Source organism: Coffea arabica, chromosome 3c, assembly GCF_036785885.1.
Source record: "Coffea arabica cultivar ET-39 chromosome 3c, Coffea Arabica ET-39 HiFi, whole genome shotgun sequence".
Lineage (NCBI taxonomy): Eukaryota > Viridiplantae > Streptophyta > Magnoliopsida > Gentianales > Rubiaceae > Coffea > Coffea arabica.
Genome location: NC_092314.1, coordinates 32,662,171 through 32,686,449, shown reverse-complemented (window position 1 = coordinate 32,686,449; position 24,279 = coordinate 32,662,171). Strand labels below are relative to the sequence as shown.

The 24,279-nt window shown below is 40.4% G+C and overlaps 1 long non-coding RNA gene across 2 annotated transcripts; it reads left to right on the top strand.

Moving 5' to 3' along the window:
- Nucleotides 1-511: 511 nt before the first annotated feature.
- Nucleotides 512-6,986, top strand: LOC113734936 (uncharacterized). 2 transcript variants are annotated; one of them, XR_011841670.1, is made up of 3 exons: nucleotides 607-929; nucleotides 6,036-6,099; nucleotides 6,777-6,986. It is a non-coding gene; the product is annotated as an uncharacterized lncRNA (long non-coding RNA). The 2 variants fall into 2 exon arrangements; XR_003459465.2 differs by lacking the exons at nucleotides 6,036-6,099; nucleotides 6,777-6,986 and adding an exon at nucleotides 1,032-1,561 and having other exon boundaries at nucleotides 512-929.
- Nucleotides 6,987-24,279: the final 17,293 nt, after the last annotated feature.

Genomic DNA, 24,279 nt, shown 5'->3' with positions numbered 1-24,279 from the left:
TTAAAAAATTAATTTTTGAAAAACTCAGCAATCCAAACAAAGTCGAAATTTTTGCTCTATATGCTCATCAAGTAAAAGAAAGTGCGGGGTATTATGTCTTTCACCAATTGAAATAGCAACTCCATTTTCGGCAGCTAATGTCGCAAAATGATCGTGTGTAAGAATTGGCGCACATTAATATTAACTAAGTTATATTTCAGATCATGAGTTAAAAGATTGCTTTCTTCAGCAAGTTTGCAACTATTAGTGATCTTATTCTTTCTATTGCTGCAAAATGTACCATTTCATTCTAAGCTTTCAATTTTATGAACAGGGATGTATTTTCTTGTTATTCGCCTTGAGCAATCACCATGTCGGAACTAAGGGTGTCAACGAATCGAGCTGCTTGCGAATAATTTGCGAGCAACTCGTTCAAATGATCGGCTTGAGCTCGAGTCGATTTCGAACTATTCGAATATTGAAACAAATCGAATTCGAGCCTACAAACGTTATGCTTGATAAGCTCGCGAACTTTTTGAGCTTAAGATATATTTAAATATATATAATTTTATATTTATAAAATTACTTAGATATATATAATTGTAAATTTAATTACTTGTTGTATCTATTAAAATTCAAAATATAATAGGAGTATTATTGTCTTTCCAGATAATTCTAAAAAAAAATTCAAATATTAGTCTAATTAGATCAAAGCTTCAAGCAACTTTAGAATTTTGTCCGCAATCCGCCGTCTTCTTAAAGAGCTTCAGCTTCCTCACCTCAGTCCCTTTTCCCTAATCCCAATTCCAAATCAAACCCATTTGGGTTGCTAACTCCAGCCGCTTCTTTTCTCTATTGTCATCATCCACTGATTGGAAGTGGATTGTGCAGCCGTGCAGCTAGCGGAAGGTGGATCTTGGAAGCAGGTGCAGCCGTGTCGCGTGCAGAAGGTAAGATATCAGCCGTGCAGCTTCGAATGCTTTTCATTCTTTTGCTTATCAGCTTTCTTTGGTCAGTTAAGATGGATAACAAACCTGAAACACTTTTTGAAGGTTTTAAGGAAGTTTGATAGTTTTAAGGCAGCTATATATTGCACAGTCTGAGGACGAAGAAGAAGAAGAATTACAAAAAGAAGTAAACTTTGACAAATACTGTGTAGACACAAGGAGCCATATTTATGCTTCCTATAATTCTGATTAAAAAAAAATACTAGAAATTTTTCTGCAGACACAAGGAGCATGAGAGGGGTGACTTTATTAGCAATTGTTGTGAGGTGGAAGTAACTGGTTTTTGGCCTTTTGGTGGATTTTCTTTGTATTAAAAATTGGAAAGGGAAGACGCAAAAACTTGGGAAGATGCATGTATCTACTTAATCTCTTCTTCAATGGTGGACCCTGGCTGGTGGGCGAGATTTTCTTGCATTTTTTTTAATTTTGACCATGCTGTGTTAGTTTATTGTTGTTAGGTCCTTTAATTTATTAAAATTAGGCAATTTGCAACCGAGACAGCTGTTGTTCCTGTAAATTCCACCATGGTGAACTGACAAAATGGGGCATTGAACAAGTATAATCTTGTCCTAAAACTTTCGAACACGAGTAAAATAGGGCATTCAACAATTTTGAACACGAGTAAAATAGGGCATTCAGCAATTTCGAACACGAGCTCGAACCTCACGATTTTCTTACAAATCGAATTCGAGCATGCGAAACTAATATTCGTCGATCTTGAGCTCGCTCGAGCCTTAAGCACTTTGTCGAACTCAAATTCGATCAAACTAGTATTCGAGCTCGATTCGATTCATTGGCACCCCTAGTCGGAATTATTTTGACTTTTTTGGATTATTCTTCATGCAAATTTACACAAATTAAGTTGTAATTTTAGGTATCATACTTTTTGTGATCCATGTCTAGTAGTATAGTGTCTTTCTTTATAACAACTAATATAGGTAACATACATGGTTGGGGGGAAAAAACAAAGGAAAAATGTATCATACTTGGTGTTTATGAGTATGTTTCCTCATAACCGCTTGAAAGGAAGAAAAATAATAAACAAGTGGATGTCACCGAAACATACCACCTATTTTGACCAGTGTCACTATGCATTAAGGAGTACTGGGACAAACTTACAAGTGGCTGATGAGTCATTAGCCTAATATATAGCAAGTGAGGCAGATGCCACTAACAGCCTTATTGTGAGACCTCAATCTTGAGATTTCAAACCATAATCACGTGATTGATTATTCAAAAAGGTATAAAGGAAGGAAATTGTCATGAATAGAAGGTAACTCTTCTTAGGAGAAAGGCATATTATGTCCTATCTCCTCTCACTCATTTCCTTCTCTATACTACACTTGCTAACTTAAGCATTGAATGAGGGAGATAGCCCCGTCTCTGTATAGGTTTCTTGGTCAAATTGTATACAATATCATCAAAACTAAGCAAACAAGTACAAGATTTTGTCCTTCGAGTTGGCGTCATCAGTGGGAAATGAAGGTAAGATATTTCTCTTTAATTAAAGAATGGCCATGAGTAAATCGCTCCAAAGGAGGTCAAGGTCCCAAATGTTCCCCAACATGCTAATGAGGAAAGTGGTGCAAACATCACATTACAAGTTCAGCAAGAAGGTGATTCAAAAGTTGAGAACCCAATTCACCTAGCTAGTGGAGGTCAACAGCTAGTCCAGCAAGTGGATATGGCTCAATTTATAACTTAGCATTTTCCAATAATCCAATAGTTCGTATAGCAGCAACAACAGCAGCATGCATAGTAGCCATTGCAGCAGCAATTGCCAAAGAAGCCTTGCAACAAGAAGAATAGCAAAAGACCCATGTTGGAGAAACCACCACACGTTGAGTCACCGTTAGAAAATTTTAATGGGGGAATCCAGCCCTTAGCATAGGTCTTGGAAAAGATATAAAAAGTTGATGTCCCAAAGCTTAAGGCTTCCAAGAATTTCCACTACACAGAATAATCCTCCAAAATTAGATATTGTTCAACCTCAAACTCCATAGGAGGAAGAAGGATTTGCAAACTTGTCATACGTGGATAGTAATCCATTTACCAGAGATATAGAAGAATGCTCTCTCACACCAAGTTTCAAGTTGCCTCATTTAGAGACATACAATGCTACCACGGAGCTGGAGGATCATGTGAGTAGCTTTGCAACTCGAATAAGATTGCAAAACTGTCCTGATGCTATCATGTGTAAGGCATTCCCAACAAAATTAATGGAAAATGCTAGACTTTAGTTTCAGAGTCTTACTGCTCTCTCTAGAAAGAGTTTCAAAGAACTGACATCAAAGTTTGTTATAGCCTTTATCTCATGCAAGCCATTTATCAAGAATTTAACTTGGCTCATGAACATAAAGCAAAAAGTTGGAGAAATATTGTTAGCATATTAAAAATGCTTCACAGATGAAAGTATCCAAGTTATGGATAGAGATGCAAAGACAATAATGGTGGCCTTTATTAATGGTCTACAATCGGGGGAATTGTACAAAGAATTGGCCAAGAAACTTCCAGGCAATGTGAAAGAGATGCTGGATCAAGTATATGAATTTACTAAAGGAAATGAAGCCAACAGGTTGAAAAAAGAATCCGAAAAGCCAAATGATGGTAAACGGAGGAAAGACCAACAAAAATGAAAAAGGAGAAGCAAGTGAAAGTAGGAAAAGTTTATTTGATAAATTGGAAAAGGAAAAAAGTTTTGCAAGACAAAGACTTGACCTTAGTGGCGGATTTACACTGGGGGCAGTGGGGGCCCGTTCAGGGGGCAGTGGCCCCCCACTGCCCCCCTGAACGGGCCCCTACTGCCCCCCTTAAATTTCTATGATGTCTATAAAAATTTGATATAATTTCAATTATGCCCCTTAGAGTTTTGTGTATCTATTGGTTTATAGGCCCCCACTGCCCTTCTTAAATTCTATAATATCTATAAAAATTTGATATAATTTCAAGTGTGCCCCCTGAAGTTTTGTGTATTTATTGGTTTATATGCTTATAAAGTTTTTAATTTTACCTGTTGTTATAGCTACCGTAGAAAGGGTTTTATTAATGATGAATATAGTGAAAAATCGGTTAATGGAAAACACTTGGATGAATAATTGTTTAGTTACTTATACTGAGAAAAATATACTTCATGAACAAAATAAAAAATTGTAAACCGTTATCAAAATATGAAAACTCGTCATGACCAATTGTAAATGGTTTAATTTGCTTTTGAAATAAACTTATTATTACATTAATAATTTTGAGTTTGTCTTTTGATGTTTTTCATGAAACATATGCATCATTTGTACTTGTTGGTGAATATTTTTTTCTTAAAAAACTAAAACAAGAATAGGTAAAAGATTTTAGAGTTGCTTTTATCCCCACTGAAAATTTTTTCTGACTCCGCCACCGCTTGACTTCTTGGACCACCAGTTGATCTCAAAATATTAGCTCTTATTAAGAATGATGGTTTGCGTCAGTAGTTGAACAAGTGACAAGACTTATGGAGAAGCACCAAAAAAATTTATATTGTGCTTTTCATAGAGATGTGGGGCATCTCACTGATGATTGTAATGATTTGAAAAGAGAAATTGAATATTAAATCAAGCAAGGAAACCTCAAGTAATTTGTGCAACAAGCTAGAGATGCCCAAAGTTAGAGGGATCATCTCGCAGGTTGAGGAGGTCAGCGACCAGTTTGAGAGGTCAAAGGTTTAACCCATGACCTCAAAGAGCACCAATAAATCCGATCCATCAGGTCGAGTATGATACTAATGTAGCTAGTCATTAATACTGTGAGAACCCGTAAATTTTCTTATTTTCTAGAATTTTATTTTATTTAATCGCACGTTTCTGTCATTTCTTTATTAGGGAAAAAGTTTTTGAATCACTTTTATGGGTAAATAGGGTTTTAAAATTATTTTCATAGCATAAGTTAGTTCATGAGATTTTAGAAGTGGATACCGGGCGTGGGACCCGCTAATGCCGGAAGTTTGGTAAAATTTGGCCAGTTAGGTTAAGTTTCATATACTGGGATTAATTTAGCAGGTGTTAAGAGATAATTAGAGGTGACTAGATGGATTGGTGTGAGAGGAACAAGAGGATAGCTATGCATTAATGGTGGTGACAAGTGTTACTTGGAGAATAATTTTTACCTTTGACCACTATTCACTACTTTACCAATTAAAACAAAATTGACCCAAAAATCACCCAAATTTGCAAGCTCTTGGCCGGCCCTCATAAGGAAGAAAGAAAGGAAAAGCTCTCAAAATTTCTTACTCCAATCTTGCTCAATCTAGCAAATCAACCATTTAAACTTCCAATTTCTCCATAAAAATCCTTAGTTTAGTGTTTGTGAGGTTGTTGTTGGAAGTGGTTTGGAAGAAAGTGGTGCTTAGTTGTTCCTTCTCTTGAGTTACAAGGTGAGTAGGTAAGGAACCTCTCTTTTGTTCTTGATGATGTTAAATTTAGTGGCTTTTGTGAGTTAAAGAGGTGGTTTTAGAAGTTATTTCATGACTTTTGGTAAAGTTTGGTGAATTTTTATAATTATCCATGATTTTTCTGTTTTAATATGTTTAATATTGTTGGGCCATGGATGATAGCTTGGAATGGTCTAGAATGAAGCTATAGTGCGTAAATTGTGGTTATTTGCGGAAAATTTTCTCATTTGACGGAAAATTTCAGAATTAGGGTTTGAATTTGGGGCTTTTCTAGGGATTCTATATAGCACTTGTATTGGCTTGGATGGAAGGGTTTTATGGCACTAATAAGGTATATTGAAGGGTTTATAACTTGTAGTGGTAATGGTGGTTGTGTTTGGAAAAAAATAGATGAAGGTGTGTAAGTTGGAACTTAGAACATTAAGGGGAAATGCCGTCCAATTGGAAGTTCTTGTGTGAGATTGGGCTTGGGTTGTTTTAAGGATAACAAGAGACCTTAGGGTTGCTTAAACCCTTAGTGCCAAGTGTTTCTTATTTTATTTGCAAGTTTCCTTGGGTTGCATTAATGACTTGTAGCTTTGATTCATGACTCGTAATTGTGTCTTATTGTACTTATTTGAATGTTTTAGGGCGTGACGGTGGTCCGAGATGCTCGTCGGGTGAACAACTGTGAAAATTATCTTTGCTTACTTGGTGAGTGTACTACTCACTTGTTTGCTACTATGTGGCCTTGTTTTACTTGAAATTGATGCCTTGAATGTTTAATTGTATCGTTGCTATTGATTAAAACGAGGGTGTACTTGATCACTCTCACTCTTGATGTCTTAATTGATTGGTTACTGTGTTACTGGATTGATACATGAAAGTACTTGAATTGGTGTCGTTTGGACGAGTATCCAACGGCCATTACTGTTATTACTGAGCTCAACCCTATTGGAGGTCAATTGAATTGAGCCGGCAAGGGCTTGGTCGTGAAAATTGACGAGTCATGAGGACTGTTATATGGAATCTTGGAGTATGAGATTCTCGATTCCGGTATACTCGAGTATTGCCAAATCTAAACTGTTTGGAGTTCGGGCCCGGTTGGGGTATGTGTGGTGGAAGGAAAGGGAGTAAAGTGGAGTCTACGTTTGGTTATTTTTGGTACATTGACGGAGGGTCAATGAGATACGATCAAGTGTGACAAGCGAGGAAAGGGGCTCTTGAGAGCCGTCCGTATCCTTTTACCACTTGTATTGATATATGACTTTATTTGGTTCTTATTGAGTGAATTTGAAATGAATGGATTTATGTGTAATTGAACCTTCTTGTTTGGGTGAAAGTACCTCATTGGGCGAAAACTCACCCCATTACTTTTGTTTTCCTTACAGGGATTTGAATCTCTTGTGGAAGGCCTTGTTACGTTGATACCAAGTTGAGCTAGATGTACATATTCTTTTGAATAGCTCTTTAATGTACGAAACCCTAGTTGGATTTAGATCCGACCTTCCTTTTGAATTGTAAATTTGGAACCGTGCATGTATAAATAGGTCTGGTTTGTTATTTGAAGCTTGCGGTTATGTGATTTCTTGTTTTATAAACTTGGTTGATGTCTTGACAGATTTCGGACGAATTCGGGATTCAAACGGCGAAAAAAAAATTTTTGGCTGGAAAAGATAGGGACGAATCTGGCTTCTGGCCGGATTAGCGGCCGGATTGCCCTGGGAAAATTGGAAATCCAGCCAGTGCTCTCTAGCCGGTATCCGGCCAGGAATCCGGCCGAAAATTCAGCTAGATTCCGGTCAGATTCTGGCGTGTCCGGCATTGTTCATATCGGCTCCGATTTTTATTTTTTTTATTTTGTGATTTTGACTTGTTTAAATGCGCTTGTACGTTCCGGAACGTTTTAGATCGCATTGAACTGTCCCGTTAGTTCTGGCGAGAGTTGGGTAGGCAGTCCGCTAATCCCTTTGGTTCGCCTTAGGGGAAGGTGGAGCTGTCACAGGTGGTATCAGAGTCTAGGTTTGAATTAACTTGGGGGTGTTAGAAATGCTCGACTTGAGGTTTATAGTTGGTTATTGCTTTAAGAATCCTTAAGTTAACTGCGCTTTTGGGTGTAGGATGGATGGACATAGTGGGCCGAGTGGTAGCCCTGCCGGTGAGCGACCCCATGAAGTGCCTCAGTGATCAAGTATCAGATCCGACCAAGAGGGGTCGTCATGCATTGGAGCCCGGCTAACCGCTTCCGACGGTGCGAGTGCCGCCACACCCACGCTTACCCCAACACCGTTGTGTTGGCTGTGGTTGAGGAACAAAAAGAGTTGGCAAAGGATAACGTTAGACTCGAGGCCGAGGTGAACCAACTAAGCGCAGCTAATGAGAAGCAAACCGAGAAAATCAAGGAGTTAGAATATGATGTGATCGAAGGTGAAGATAGGGTGGACGGCCTGTGCGCTCAACTCGGGGAGGCACGTGAGCGTATGACTAAGAGAGCGCGGAAAGTCAGAGTTCGAGCTGAGTCAATCCTGAGCCTTTGTGATGACTTGCTCGATGAGGAGAGCGACGAAGCGTCGTGTACGGGGGTCGGGACTGGAGGTGAATCCATCCCGTCGGGTGGGTCCACTAGCCCAACTACGAATTAGGCCGTCACCTTTGGAGTATTTTGGAGGCTTTTAACTATTGTATATAGGACGGGTTGGGGTGGACAGACCTGGGAAAGAACGTTAGCTAACCGTTTTGTACGTTTGGACTAGCGATGTATATTACTAGTACTAATGCCTTTCCCTTGTGGACTGTTTTGTGTACTTGACTTGACTGGTTGTTAATATGTGCTTTGTTTGACTTTGTTTGGAATGTATATATGTCGTATTGTCAAAGCTTTTGGGGTTTTATTACATGCATTGTTATCTTATTGTTCTAGTTACGTTGCCTAGATCGAATAGACACTATGGATGGCACACGTAGTGGACGGGGACGTGAGAACGGGAATAGGCAACCCATGTCGGACAGGGGCGCTGGGGAAACCTCATCTGGACCTAACCCTGAACCGATAGTTGACCCCAATGTTCAAATAGCTGCTGCCATGCAGCAAATGACCAATCTACTGGCACAAATGGTGCAACAATAGGGTCAAAACCCTAATCCTAACCCTAGAAACCCTGGCAACCACGTAGAGAGCGACGACAGGGCACTTGAGAGATTCCAAAAGTTTGCCCTACCGAAATTCGTTGGAGGGCCCGACCCGGATGTCGCCGAAAGGTGGCTCGAGAAAATGGAAGATGTTTTTGCTGCCCTGCACTATATCGAAGAACGGCAGGTGACCTTTGCCGTTTTTCAGCTAGAAGGGGCGGCCCATTCCTGGTGGAACGTCATCCTACAAAAATGGGAGCGGAAGCAAACGTTCCGGACTTGGGTGAATTTCATGCGAGAGTTTACGCTAAATTCTTCATTTCTTTAGTCCAAGAACGGAAGGAGGATGAGTTTATCCGACTTCGCCAAGGGGCTCAGTCTGTAGCGGAGTACGAGAGCCAGTTTACCCGCCTATCCAAATTTGCCCCTGAGCTGATTATGACCAAGCAGCGACGAATAATGCATTTTATCCAGGGCTTAAACGTGGAAATTCAGAAAGACCTCGCGGTAGCCCAGATTAATACTTTTAGCGAGGCCGTGGAGAAGGCCCAGCGGGTAGAGAGTGCTGGGTTGCAAGTAAGGAACTTCCAGGCAAAGAAGCGAGACTTTCCTGGAAGTAGTTCAGAGCAAGGGGATAAAGGTGCCCCCTTCTAAGTTTGGACGAGGAGCCGGAGGTGGACGACAGTCGGGAGTCGGCAAAGGGGCTCCGTCCAGGGGTGGCCAAGTTGGGAGAGGCCAAGGAGGAAGTTTTCAGAGGGGTTCAGGCTCGGCGTCCTGTGGACCTTGTGGATACTGCGGAAAGCCAAATCACTCCGAGAATAATTGCTGAAAGAAAGAGGGCAAATGTCTGTGTTGCGGAAGCGCAGACTACCAGTTTGCTACCTGCCCAATCCTAAAGCAAGATGGAAAGGGGAGTTAGCAATCACCGAGGACTAATGCCGGACCAGCTAAGGGCGATGGGATGAAACCTAAGGTCGCGGCTCGAGTGTACTCGTTAGAGCCCCAGCAGGTCCCAGATTTCTCTGAGGTCGTAGAAGGTACGATCCCTGTATTCCACCGCTTTGCCAAAATTTTAGTAGATCCTAGTGCCACCCATTCCTTTGTTAATCTTGATTTCATGTGCGGCATTGACATAAAACCTGCTAGTTTACCTTACGACCTAGAAGTTAGTACGCCTACGGGGGATCATCGTTCGGTTACTAGTCTTGTTTATAGGGATTGTGAGATTTGAGTAGGAGAGAGGAGATTGTTAGGGGACTTGATTAGCCTGTCCATCAATGGGTATGATGTGATTCTGGGTATGGACTGGCTAGTTAGGTATTATGCCCAACTAGACTGCAAAACGAAGATGGTGGAGTTCCGCATTCCTGGGGAGGCGACCCTAAGGTTAGATATAAGGGGAAGGTTAGCCTCATCTGCCCTGATCTCGAGCATTCGGGCTAGAAAACTGTTAAACAGAGGGGCACAGGGATTTTTAGCCTTTCTAATCAACACCCCCACGGATAAGTTGAAGGTAGAGAACGTGGCCATAGTAAAGGGATACCCGATTGTATTTCCTGACGAATCAGTATCCTTACCCCCGGAGAGAGAGATAGAATTCAAGATCGACTTGCTACTGGGAACCCCGCCTATCTCAAAAATTTCGTATCGAATGGCCCCTACGGAGTTTAAGGAGCTGAAATTGCAGTTACAAGACCTTCTGGAGCGAGGGTTCATTCAGGAGAGTGGGTCTCCCTGGGGAGCTCCCGTACTGTTTGTGAAGAAAAAAGACGGTAGTTTGAGGATGTGTATTGACTATCGGGGCCTGAACAACGTCAGGGTTAAGAATAAGTATCCATTGCCCCATATAGATGAGTTATTCGACCAGTTGCAAGATGCGGTAGTTTTCTCGAAACTGGACCTCCGCCAAAGGTATTACCAGTTATTGATTAGAAAATAGGATATTCCGAAAACTGCCTTTAACTCGATATACGGGCATTATGAGTTCGCAGTTATGCCCTTCGGACTAACCAATTCTCCTGCCGCCTTCATGGATTTAACGCATAGGATTTTTAAACCCTACTTGGATCGATTTGTCGTGGTCTTTATTGACGATATCCTGGTTTATTTCAAGACCCGTGAGGAGCATGAGCAGCACCTAAGGATTGTTTTACAAACCTTAAGAGACCATCAATTGTACGCCAAGTTCAGCAAGTGCGAATTTTGGTTGGAGAAGATTTCTTTTCTAGGGCATGTAATTTCTCAAGTAGGCATCTCGGTTGACCCGGCAAAAGTAGAGGCGGTGACTAATTGGAAGAGACCAGAAAATTCCACTGAGGTTCGTAGTTTTCTAGGTTTAGCGGAGTATTACCGGTGGTTCATCAAAAACTCTTCTAAACTAGTCGGTCCTTTAACCGACTTGACAAAGAAGCATGGTCGGTTTGTGTGGAATGTCAAATGTGACGCGAGCGTTCAGGAGTTAAAGAAAAGGTTGACTATGACGCCAGTTTTAGTCCTGCCTAACGGAGTGGATGGGTTTGCCGTTTATACCGATGCGTCACGAGAAGGCTAAGTGTCGCGCCCCACTTTTTGAGGTGAACGTGTGTGAAAGTGAAAATAAAAGGCCGTGGGATTGTGAAATGCGACGGTTTGGCCAAAGAAAGGGTTTTAGATAGAAAAGGAGTCGTCACTTGGTATGGAGTTAGGGTGTACCAAGTCACTCAAAAGTGATTTTGTTTTTGGAAAAAAAAGTAAACAAACCCTTTTTAAAGAATTTTTTTAGGTTTACGTAACCAAAGAAAGGGATCGGGGGTCACATTTGATAAGGGAGAAGGCAAAGGCAAAGTCTAAGGCACTCCCTTACTCTAACCAAAGTTAGTTGCGTGATTTAGCCCTTTTTTTCCTAATTCTTCTATCCAAAGTATGTGTTGCATGTTGGATATGACTAATGCATGCGAAAAAGAAAGATGCAATCCTAAATCTAAAATGTCTCTTATGAGGCTTTTTGGTCCCAATCACATGAATTGTGATGGCCAGTAAGGAAAGCCCTCATAGAGGTCACGGGTAATGCAAATGAAGACCCAAATATGGATGCAAATGTGAAAATGTAAGAATAATGCAAAATAAAATAAAAAAAATACAAATGTAAGTGCAAGTGTGCAAATGTAAGAAAAGTGCATGTGTGCAAATGAGAGAAAAGTGCAGGTGTGCCAATTGAGAAAATAAAGGTGTTTGTGTGCAAGTGTATGGAAATATGGTATAATAGTAGTAAATGCATAAGTGCAATTGGGTACAATTTGTGAGGTAGAAAAATAAATAGGTGATAGGGAAAGAAGAGAAATGTGTGAACATGGCATGTGGATTGAGAAAAAATATAAGTAGTGAGAGAATGTAGATGAAGAAAGTGAGGAAGTGATATGATAAAAATGAGAGTGTATGAATCTAGAGGAATGCATCAAGTCGGGTACGGGAATGACTCCTAACTTTGTGATTTTAATTTTCCCTTTGATAGAGGGAATACAAGCGTGCTAAGGCTTAGAAAAGCCACACTCGTCTATATCCCATATTTAAGGGGTAACTCTCAAGCAAATGTACCCTATAACTAGCATGGAGATGCAAAACCTAAAATGAAGGGAAAAGGGTTGGAGGAGCATGCCAAATGCTAGAAAACTAAAAAAAAATGCATGGAATGTAGTTAAACGTACAAAAAATGCACTAGCGAGAGGGACGGGTCTAATGGGTCTAGCAATGGACTAGCCCTTCACTAAATGCTTTATAACAAGCGTTGGACTTGTGAGGATTAAAGGGAGGACCATGACTAGCATTAGACTAGCCATGATATACGCATTCATCCATCATATTCATCTACGATTATAGAAAGCAAGTAGACATGTAAGTCACCTATAAACACGTAGCACATAATATTTAGCATGCTCGACTAAATGCAAGAGTCTAATAAAACAATAAACACATAGGCACGCACAAACACATAGCACATAAGCCCTATCTATTACAAAGGGGGATGCCTACTACAATCTAAAGGGGAAACGGAATAAAATAAATAAAATAAATACCTAACTATTACAAATTTGGCATTCAAGTGCCTTCAAATGACTTGCAAAAAAATGAAATAAAAAGAAAGCGAGATAGGCAATTAAACATAAAATGAAAGGCGAATTAAAGCATGCATATTCGCACATAACACGTAGGAGAAATAAACTCAAAGAGATAGAGGTTACCTCCCTTGCAATGGTAATGAAATGAAGGAAATATTAGCTTCAAAACAATAAAAGGGTCAAGGCACCTCAAATAGCAAAGTATAAACAAAATCACCAAATCCCTCTCTAATTGCAACTTAAATGAAATCAAATAATGCATAATTTCTAAGAAAGGGACCCACCAAGGACCCAATTGCAAACATTAATCAAGCACTCAAACCCAATTAAAACATATTAAGAACTTCAAGGGTCCAAGAGTAAAGAAGGGATCAAGTAATGGTTCAAATTGCAATTACCTTAGGACCTAATTGCAAGCAATTAAAACATAATTGGGCCATAGTGAAACAAAGGGAAACTTGTGGGGCTGAAGTGCAATTTTGGGAATATTTCCCATGTAAAATCCATGCAAAAGGCTACGGAGAAAACTTCTGTTATCAAAATGAACACCAACTGCGGTTCCCTTTCTCAAGTGGAGGTTTATCCAAGCTTTAAACTAAGAAGCCAATCCAATTACTTCCACAACCAGCAACCGAAAATATAACAGAAAAAAAAAATGCAAATGCTTATGAAGCTTTCATGCAAGCTCGAAGAAGATTTCTGTAACAGAAAGGTTTCAGCAATTGATGAAGCCTTTTAGCAACCAAACTAGCTGTGACTTTCATTTTTTAGCATCACGCTAAATGCAAATAATGAAAACCAAATAGCCAACACTTTTCGCCTAACAAGCAAACATGCATTGTATCATTAAGGCCCAATCCTATACTTTGCATTCCTAATGATTTTTCAACCCAAATCACGCACAAAGGGAATCAAAAGAAACAGCTTTGAGCTACTTGCAGACCCATTAGTCAAACCAGATTTCATTACTTCAAAAATACATCCCAACAAATTTAAAAATAAAGAAAATGCAGCAACGGGACATAATGAAGGAACTTGTATCGACATTGTCTCAACAACAAACTTTGCACAGGGGCCATGCTAATATGGTTACAGCAAATCTCGGCTATTCGAAAGTTTGCACAACAACGAAACACGGCAATGAAAGAAAGAAAACAATGACAGCGTGCCCCCTTTGACGAATCAAAAATGCAGCCCTCTAGTCTCAAGAATATCAATGGAATTTATCCCAATTTTAACAAGAGAAACAGTTTTTTTTTTAGGACACAAAACTACCCAAACGAAAGGAAAAACAGCCATGAAGCCAGGTTTATGAGCAACGTGCATGACCTGAAAACACCAAGACCGACCCAAACCTCAGTTAGGCATTTCGTCAAACATCGGCTGGGCATCAAAATTTAGCAACTTCTCGCTCCATTTGATGTAAATCAGCACCCAGAAGTTATTCAGAAAAATGAATATCTCAATTCAATCAAACCACAAAACATGTATGTTCAGCAAGTTACAAGCAACCAATAAGAGAGTTGCAACAAGTAAAACCGCGGGAGACCCATCTTAAGGATGCAAAAACAAGAACAAAAGCAGCCAAAATTTTGGCAATTTGGACAAATAATCACCTTCTTCAAATGGTCTAAATGCTTGCTGCCATAGCACATCAGAAAGTTCACCTCCAAATTCCAATCAAAATTTACCCTCATACAAGTCCCCTCTCAATCAATTTCATATTGCTGACTTGCTTTCATACCAAAGGCTCACCAAGCAAAAAGGGAAACAGAACGGATGCTAAACACACGGATGCCAAACAAAACCATCCGAATCTTTCAACAAGAACTCTCATCTCTTTTTCATGAAAATGAACTACTTTGACAAACGTGGACTGGCCGAATGTTATGCAAAAACAGAAATCAATTTGTCCTTGACGTTGTACTCTCGGCTGGGCATTTTGTCAAACAGGTTGGGGCATAAAGAATCTGTACGATTCTTTGTTCAATTGATGCTAGAAGTGGCCCCCAGAAATTGTCCGAAACAAAAATTTCAGTCCCAATCAAACTCCATAAAACATATACGGCCAAACAATTATGAATAATCACTGGAAAATTGCAAGAAAACTGATTCACTAGAGAATAATTTTGAGGTTGGGATTTCCAGCATTTAGTCTTGAATGGAAGCTGAAATTTAAAGGAAAATGGCTGCTTACCGTACTCCCTCTCGGTGAATGTTCGCCGGTAATGGTGGAAATTTCCGGAGCCGAACCAGCAAACTGCAACTCCTCCGTTTTGCTTTTCCTTTTTCTTGCCCCAAAGCTTTCCGACCTCTCTGGCGTTTCTTCTCTCTTTTCTTTGTTTTATTTTTGTCCACCCCCTTTGACTTAGCCACCATTGGCTTCACCCTTCACTTTTCTTCCTCTGATTTTTCTCCAAGCCTCCCCCCGAAGCCCTCTTTTCTTTTGCTATGTTTTTCCTTCATGCCCTGAGGCCCCCCTTCTTTCCCTTTCTTTTTTTTTTAGTTTTCCTCCTTAGCAACCGTCCGCCGCCACTCTCTCTGTTTTCCTCAGCCGCCAGTGCTGTCACCAGATTTTCTTTAGCCGTTTTCCGTAGCCTCCACCGCAAGCCCTCTCTCTCGGTTCCTCCCTCTGCTAATTTTCCTGTCCGCCGCCATTTCCTTCTCAGCCCTCTTATTTTTACTCTCTCTCGCTCGTTTATTTCTTCCCCGGAAAACTTCCCCCAATTGCCTTGTCCGCCGCCCCTGTTCTAGCTTCTTCTTTTTTCTTTTTTTCGTTATTCCTGTCCAGCCCGTAGGTTTTTTTTCGCCGCCAACCTTTCCTTATCCTCTGTTTTCGGCTCCCCCCCTTTCTTTTTAGCCGACCTCCCCTTTTTAATGCCTCCCCCAAAAACTAACCCTAAAATGAAAGGTCAAGATCTCATCCTCAAAATAGGTTCATGTGTCTTGTTTTTGTCCTTTGATTGATTTTTGACTTTTCCTTTTCTTTCTTTCTTCTCTTTTTTTTTTATGCTAAAATGTCTAAAAATGAGATTAGTAAAACCAAACTAAAATAAATATCAATAAAACTAATAATGAAAAATAAAGTCAAAAATTTGGTGTCTACACTTAGGGTGTGTACTGATGCAGAACTAAAATGTGATATCTTTTGCCTCTAGGAAGTTAAAACCCCACGAGCAAAACTACCCAACCCATGATCTGCAGTTAGCTGCGGTTGTTTTCGCTTTGAAGAAATGGAGGCACTACTTATATGGGGTAACGTTCGAGGTGTACTCAGACCATAAAATCCTTAGGTATCTTTTCTTCCAAAAGGAACTGAATATGAGGCAGAGACGGTGGATGAAATTTTCAGAAAATTACAATTGTACTATCAACTACCACCGGGGAAGGCGAACGTGGTGGCCGATGCCTTAAGTCGCAAGGTTCAAGTAGCAGGGCTAATGAGCAAAGAGTGGAATTTGTTGGAATCCGTTTACGAGTGAAAATCCTGCCTTAGGAGTCATAAGGTGGTTTTCGATAATGTTAGGGTAACCTCCACCCTACTAGAGCGGATTAAAGAAGTTCAAAAGGAGGATTCAATGGTGCGAAAATGGGGAGAAAAGGTGGACAAAGGGGAATCAACTGATTTCAACTTTAGTCCTGAAGGTATTTTAAAATACCGGAACCGAATAGTGGTGCCGAAGGATAAAACGTTGAAAACGGAGATCTTAGAAGAAACCCATCGATCCAAGTATACAATCCATCCGAGTAGCAGTAGGATGTATCAAGATGTGAAAGGAGCCTATTGGTGAGACAATAAGAAAAAGGAAATCGCTCTATATGTGCAGAAATGTTTCGTTTGTCAACAAGTTAAAGTGGAGCACCAAAGACCATCAGGCTTATTACAACCCCTTGAGATACTCGAATGGAAGTGGGAGAACATCACCATGGACTTCGTTTTAGGGTTGCCACGAATGCAAATAGGGCATGATGCCGTGTGGGTGATCATCGATCGATTAACCAAATCGACTCACTTCCTGCCGGTAAACATGAAGTATTCCATGGACAAATTGGCTCAAGTGTATATGGACGAGATTGTAAGGTTACATGGTATTCCAGTGAGCATCGTCTCCGATCGAGATCCACGCTTCGTATCACGATTTTGGCAGAAGTTTCAAGAGACTTTAGGGATTAAACTCAATCTGAGCACCACCTATCACCCTCAGACGGATGGGCAATCGGAGCGCACAATCCAAACTCTTGAGGACATGTTAAGGACCTGCATTCTGGATTTCGGGGGTAACTGGGGTCAACACATGATCTTAGTGGAGTTTGCATACAATAATAGCTACCATTCGTCGATACAAATGGCTCCGTACGAGGCACTGTATGGGAGGAAGTGCCGGTCACCGATTTACTGGTATGAAGTCGGTGAGAGAAAGGTCCTACACCCAACGGCTATTCCGTGGATGGAGGAGGCACGTGAAACAGTCAAATTGATACGGCAAAGACTCCAAACAGTTCAAAACCGACAAAAGAGCTACGCAGACAATCGAAGAAAAGACTTGGAGTTTGATGTTGGGGACCGTGTTTTTCTCAAGATTACACCATTACGGAGCGTCACGGCAGGTAGAGGAAAGAAATTGCAACCGAAATTCGTCGGACCTTACAAGATTCTTCAGAGAGGGTGCAGTAGCGTATCGGCTAGACCTACCGCCGAGTCTCTCTAGAATTTATGACGTCTTCCATGTCTCAATCTTAAGAAGTACCATCCTGACCCGTCTCATATCTTACAACTGGAGGAAATTGAGATAGATGAATCGCTCACTTATGAAGAAAAACCTGTACAGTTACTTGACCGAAAAGTTAAGGAGTTGAGGAACAAACAGATTCCTTTGGTGAAGATATTGTGGAGAAACCATGGTGTGGAGGAGACTACTTTGGAGGTGGAAGAAGAAATGCAAAAGAAGTATCCCGAACTGTTCGTGAATCAAGGTGAGAAATTTCAAGGACGAAATTCTTTTAAGGGGGAGAGAGTGTGAGAACCCGTAAATTTTCTTATTTTCTAGGGTTTTATTTTATTTAATCGCACGTTTCTGTCATTTCTTTATTAGGGAAAAAGTTTTTGAATCACTTTTATGGGTAAATAGGGTTTTAAAATTATTTTCCTAGCATAAGTTAGTTCATGAGATTTTAGAAGTGGATACCGGGCGTGGGACCCGCTAATGCCGGAAGTTTGGTAAAATTTGACCAGTTAGGTTAAGTTTCATATACAGGGATTAATTTAACAGGTGTTAAGAGATAATTAGAGGTGACTAGATGGATTGGTGTGAGAGGAACAAGAGGATAGCCATGCATTAATGGCGGTGACAAGTGTCACTTGGAGAGTAATTTTTACCTTTGACCACTATTCACTACTTTACCAATTAAAACAAAATTGATCCAAAAATCACCCAAATTTGCAAGCTCTTGGCCGGCCCTCATAAGGAAGAAAGAAAGGAAAAGCTCTCAAAATTTCTTGCTCCAATCTTGCTCAATCTAGCAAATCAACCGTTTAAACTTCCAATTTCTCCATAAAAACCCTTAGTTTAGTGTTTGTGAGGTTGTTGTTGGAAGTGGTTTGGAAGAAAGTGGTGCTTAGTTGTTCCTTCTCTTGAGTTACAATGTGAGTAGCTAAGGAACCTCTCTTTTGTTCTTGATGATGTTAAATTAGTGGCTTTTGTGAGTTAAAGAGGTGGTTTTAGAAGTTATTTCATGACTTTTGGTAAAGTTTGGTGAATTTTTATAATTATCCATGATTTTTCTGTTTTAATATGTTTAATATTGTTGGGCCATAGATGATAGCTTGGAATGGTCTAGAATGAAGCTATAGTGCGTAAATTGTGGTTGTTTGTGGAAAATTTCCGCATTTGATGGAAAATTTCAGAATTAGGGTTTGAATTTGGGGCTTTTCTAGGGATTCTATATAGCACTTGTATTGGCTTGGATGGAAGGGTTTTATGGCACTAATAAGGTGTATTGAAGGGTTTATAACTTGTAGTGGTAATGGTGGTTGTGTTTGGAAAAAAATAGGTGAAGGTGTGTAAGTTGGAACTTAGAACATTAAGGGGAAATGCCGGCCAATTGGTAGTTCTTGTGTGAGATTGGGCTTGGGTTGTTTTAAGGATAACAAGAGACCTTAGGGTTGCTTAAATCCTTAGTGCCAAGTGTTTCTTATTTTATTTGCAAGTTTCCTTGGGTTGCATTAATGACTTGTAGCTTTGATTCATGACTCGTAATTGAGTCTCATTGTACTTATTTGAATGTTTTAGGGCGTGACGGTGGTCCGAGATGCTCGTTGGGTGAACAACTGTGAAAATTATCTTTGCTTACTTGGTGAGTGTACTACTCACTTGTTTGCTACTATGTGACCTTGTTTTACTTGAAATTGATGCCTTGAATGCTTAATTGTATCATTGCTATTGATTAAAACGAGGGTGTACTTGATCACTCTCACTCTTGATGTCTTAATTGATTGGTTACTGTGTTACTGGATTGATACACGAAAGTACTTGAATTGGTGTCGTTTGGACGAGTATCCAACGGCCATTACTGTTATTACTGAGCTCAACCCTATTGGAGGTTAATTGAATCGAGCCAGCAAGGGCTTGGTCGTGAAAATTGACGAGCCATGGGGACTGTTATATGGAATCTTGGAGTATGAGACTCTCGATTCCGATATACTCGAGTATTGTCAAATCTAAACTGTTTGGAGTTCGGGCCCGGTTGGGGTATGTGTGGTGGAAGGAAAGGGAGTAAAGTGGAGTCTACGTTTGGTTACTTTTGGCACATTGACGGAGGGTCAATGAGATACGATCAAGTGTGACAAGCGAGGAAAGGGGCTCTTGAGAGCCGTCCGTATCCTTTTACCACTTGTATTGATATATGACTTTATTTGGTTCTTATTGAGTGAATCTGAAATGAATGGATTTATGTGTAATTGAACCTTCTTGCTTGGGTGAAAGTACCTCATTGGACGAAAGCTCACCCCATTCCTTTTGTTTTCCTTACAGGGATTTGAATCTCTTGTGGAAGGCCTTGTTACGTTGATACCAAGTTGAACTAGATGTACATATTCTTTTGAATAGCTCTTTAATGTACGAAACCCTAGTTGGATTTAGATCCGACCTTCCTTTTGAATTGTAAATTTGGAACCGTGCATGTATAAATAGGTTTAGTTTGTTATTTGAAGCTTACGGTTATGTGATTTCTTGCTTTATAAGCTTGGTTGATGTTTGGATAGATTTCGGACGAATTCGGGATTCAAACAGCGAAAAAAAAATTTTTGGCGGGAAAAGACAGGGACGAATCCGGCCAGAAACTGGCCGGATTAGCGGCCGGATTGCCCTGGGAAAATTGGAAATCCAGCCAGTGCTCTCTGGCCGGATTCTGACGTGTCCGACACTGTTCATGTCGGCTCCGATTATCATTTTTTTTTATTTTGTGGTTTTGACTTGTTTAAACGTGCTTGTATGTTCCGGAACGTTTTAGATCGCATTGAACTGTCCCGTTAGTTCTGGCGAGAGTTGGGCAGGCAGTCCGCTAACCCCTTTGATTCGCCTTAAGAGAAGGTGGGGCTGTCACAAATACGATCTCAGAAGGACCCATTAGAGGGGATAGTGCATCAGTTAGGAAAGCATCCCTTCGTAGTACAACGGTCCAAGAAGTTGATGAGAAAATGAGAATCAAAATATATAAAGAAATCATCTTTAGACCAAAAAATCCAATTCCTGTGCTTTCAACTCATTATGAGGCCTTAGTTATTCATATGTTGACAAACAATTATAAGGTGAATAAAGTATTGGTAGACTACAGCATCACAATAGATGTGTTTTTGAAAAAGCATTCCGAAAACTCAAGTTTCAAGAAAGTCAATTGATCCCAGTTCAAACTTTGCTAGTGGAGTTCAAGGGTGGTCCGGTTCAAGCAATAGGAGTAATGGCAACATAGGGGATAAAAGGCCAAACATCACGGAAGTCAATAGTTCTTGATGCGAATGAGCAAGCTGACTATGGTGTTCACGTGGACCCCATGAAGGTCCCTTAAGGACCCGTGACACGTGTACGAGTTAAGAGGTTCAAAGAGTCCCTTAGAGGGCCGGCAATGTGGGCCCTAGTTCCATTAATGCTTTAGTTAGTTAGTAGTTAATTGGTTAAATTTTGGCCAAGTAAAGAGAGGGTGCTGGCTGAATTTCCTTTTTTGGTTTCCAAACTTTATTAAGTTTAGACAAGGCTATAAATAGCCCTAAGTTGATGTATTCATGCAGTTTTTGACATTATTAAACATAAATTCCAGAAATTTGTCATCTTTGAAACAATTTTCCTTTAGCTTGTAAAAGCTAAGTTGAACACCCTAGTGTTGATCTTAGGTTATTTCTTGACTTATCAATCAAGCACATACACTTGATTGTGGCGTCTTCTACAATTGAGTCCGATCTTGAGTGCTCCAAGTTTGAGTACGACTCCATCAATTTCGCAACGTGTCCTTTAAGATCTAAGGTTTGGTTTCGCGTGTTGTCTCCTTGGTTCCTGTGGATCAAGGATCACATCAGTTGATAATCAGAGCTAGTAAAAGGTATCACGTATATCCCTTTTTCTTGTTTCGAGTCGTTTAGTCTTCTAAATTCGTAGCTAAAGTGGAAGGGTTTTGTTTTGGGTCGTTGGATTCTTGTTGTTAAGTCGGAAATCTGTTTTGCTTATTTTCATTGTCATGTTTGTTGCCTTAGTTGTTGTCCGTCTCTTTAATCGTGTTTGCACAAGTATTCTATCCATAGTTCGTCCGTGAATCTGGTCTAGTTGTGTCAGGGCTGTTGAGTCGTAAAAAAAAAAAAAAATTTGTGGCAACTAGGGTTTCGTCCTCTTCTTGTCGCGCCTTAAGTTGGTTTGTTTTTGTGATGCAATCTATCCAGATTTTCGTTCGTTAATTGCTGCTAGTTTTTGCCTACATTGTGGTATAATTCTTGTTGGTTATTGTATTGTTTGGGTCGTGAAAATTGCCTAGCAAAAGTAAAAAAAAAAGTGTCACATACCTCATTGTGCCTTGAGTCGTTTGCTAGAAATTTCTCTTGGAACTGCTGAACTTATTTTGCCATTGATTCTTGAACTTTTGTGTTTTTTCTTGCAAATCTTGAATACCAACATATATTTGGGAAAGTTTTTGAGTTCCTTGAACGAACTTCTTGAAGTTCTTGGACCACCAAAGGCTGATTTGGGGAGTTCTTGAAACTTGAAATAACCTTCATTTGTGTTCTCGAGTTTCTTGGACTTTGATCTTGAACTTAGACGAATTGGATCTGCAATTGTGTTTCTTGAAGAGCTAACAAAAGAAAGAAATGAAAAGACAAAAAAAAAACAAAGGAAAGAGAAAAAAAAAGAAAGAAGGAAAGAACAATCGGCTCTAGCAAGAAACTTCAAGTTTCCAAATCTTGATCAAACTCTAAGTTTCCAAATCTTACTCAAATTTCAAGTTTCCAAATCTGATCAACTCCAAGTTGCCGAATTTTGAACAACTCTAGACTTCCAAATCTGATCAAATTCTAAGGTTTCCAAACCTTGAATAACTCTAAGTGTCCAAATCAGATCAAACTCCAAATTTCCAAATCTTGATCCTTGAACTTTCCAAAAATCAGGTGAGCACTTGTACCAACCCGATTTGGCTAAGAATTGAGGATCAAATTGCGCATCATTTGACCACCCTAAGATCACCCAAAAACACCACAAATTCCTGACCAAAAGGCCGAGAAACAGCAGCTCAAGGAATTCCAAAAAATTTGGTTGTCGGGTAGAGTATTTCTAGGGTTTTCGAAAGTTTCAGCTTTGAAGTCATTTGTCATGCTATCTATTGAGTCGCTAGTTTATTGTCAACCATTATCTGAGTCTTAGGTCATGTTCTAGGTCTTCATTCGTCTCCATCATTGCTACAATCTTGTGTCACTTGTTGACTAGTCAAGAACTATCCTTACGGTGATTCCTAATTTGTTCAACTCGAGCATCTAGCAAGTCTAAGGAATTGTTTGGTGAGACTATTAGAGAGCAATGTATCTGAGTGAAACACGAGTGTAAGTGATAGATATATATATATATATATACAAAAAAAGGAGAGGAAGTTGTTTTTTTATTTGTTTTTGCAGGTTTACCTAAGCATGTCTAGTGGAGTTGGTGACCAAACAATGGACTTTAAACTACACATGGAGGCCATGATGGGGGAATTCAAGCAAATGCTTAAGAGCTCCATTGAACCTTTGTATGAGAGGATTGACCAATTGGAGAACTCTAAGCACACACCTAGTTCGAGTAACGGCAAAGAATCCACGTACTCCAATGATGAAGAGGAAGCATTTGAGGGAAGGTACCAAACTGACCAGAGGGTAGAAAGGCGATGAGATGATGCCATTAAAGATGTCAAACTCAAAATTCTTTCCTTCCAAGGCAAGTCGGATCCCGAGACTTACTTGGAATGGGAAAGGAAGATTAAGCTAATCTATGACTGCCACACTTACACGGAGGAGCACAAAGTGAAACTTGCAGCCGTGGAGTTCACAGACTACGCCGCCATCTGGTAGGACCAACTACGTCTTCGTCGGAGAAGAAATAGAGAGAGACCCCTGGAGACTTGCGAAGAAATGCGGAGCTTGATGAGGAAAAGATTCGTGCCAAGCTACTATAGCCGAGACTTAGACCGATGGCTACAGATTCTCACTCAAGACTCTGTGTCAGTCGAAGATTATTACAAGGAAATGAAGATGGCCATTATGAAAGCAGATTTACGTGAGAATAGAGAAGCCACTATAGCTCGATTTTTGCATGGCTTGAGGCCTGAGATTGCCGAAGTAGTGGAGTTCCAACACTACCTCGACATGAATGAGATGCTGGAGAAGGCTGTAACAGTGGAATGGCGTCTCAAGAGGAGGGGTAGCGCATGTCAAGGTACCACGTACAACGCGGGGAGTTGGCGAAATTCTTAACCCAAGAGGGAGGAGAAGGCCGCGGCTTCACCTACTCCACCAAGGCTGAATGTCTTTTCTCCACAATCGAAGGCAAAGGTTGCATCCAAAGCTGGTGTTGATATTTCCAAGCCACGAAGCCGAGACACCAAATGCTTTAAGTGTCAAGACTTTGGTCATATCGCCTCCCATTGCCCCAACCAAAGAACCATGCTCTTGTTATCAAATGAGGATATTATATCGGATGAGGAGGAGGAATATGAAGGAATGCTTACTCTTGTCGAGGAAGAGGATGATTCAAGTAAAGAGTTACCTACTCACGAGGAGATTGGCTGCTTGGTGGTGCGAAAGGTTCTCACTACTCGAGCCAAGGAGGAGGAAATAGAGGTATAATGGGACAACCTTTTCTACACAAGGTGTCATATCAAGGACAAGGTTTGTAGTGTTGTCATTGATAGTGGAAGTTGTGCCAACGTAGCTAGTCTACTCATGGTGGAAAATGTAGGGCTTCCAGTTGTCAAACATCCAAGACCTTTTCGCCTTCAATGGTTGAACAATGAAGGGGAAGTCCGTGTGTCTAGGCAAGTAAAGGTGTCTTTTTGAATTGGAAAGTATGAAGATGAAGTCACTTGCGATGTTGTATCAATGTAAGCAAGTCATCTCATACTTGGGCGACCCTGGCAATATGACGGAGACGTTGAATTCAAGGGA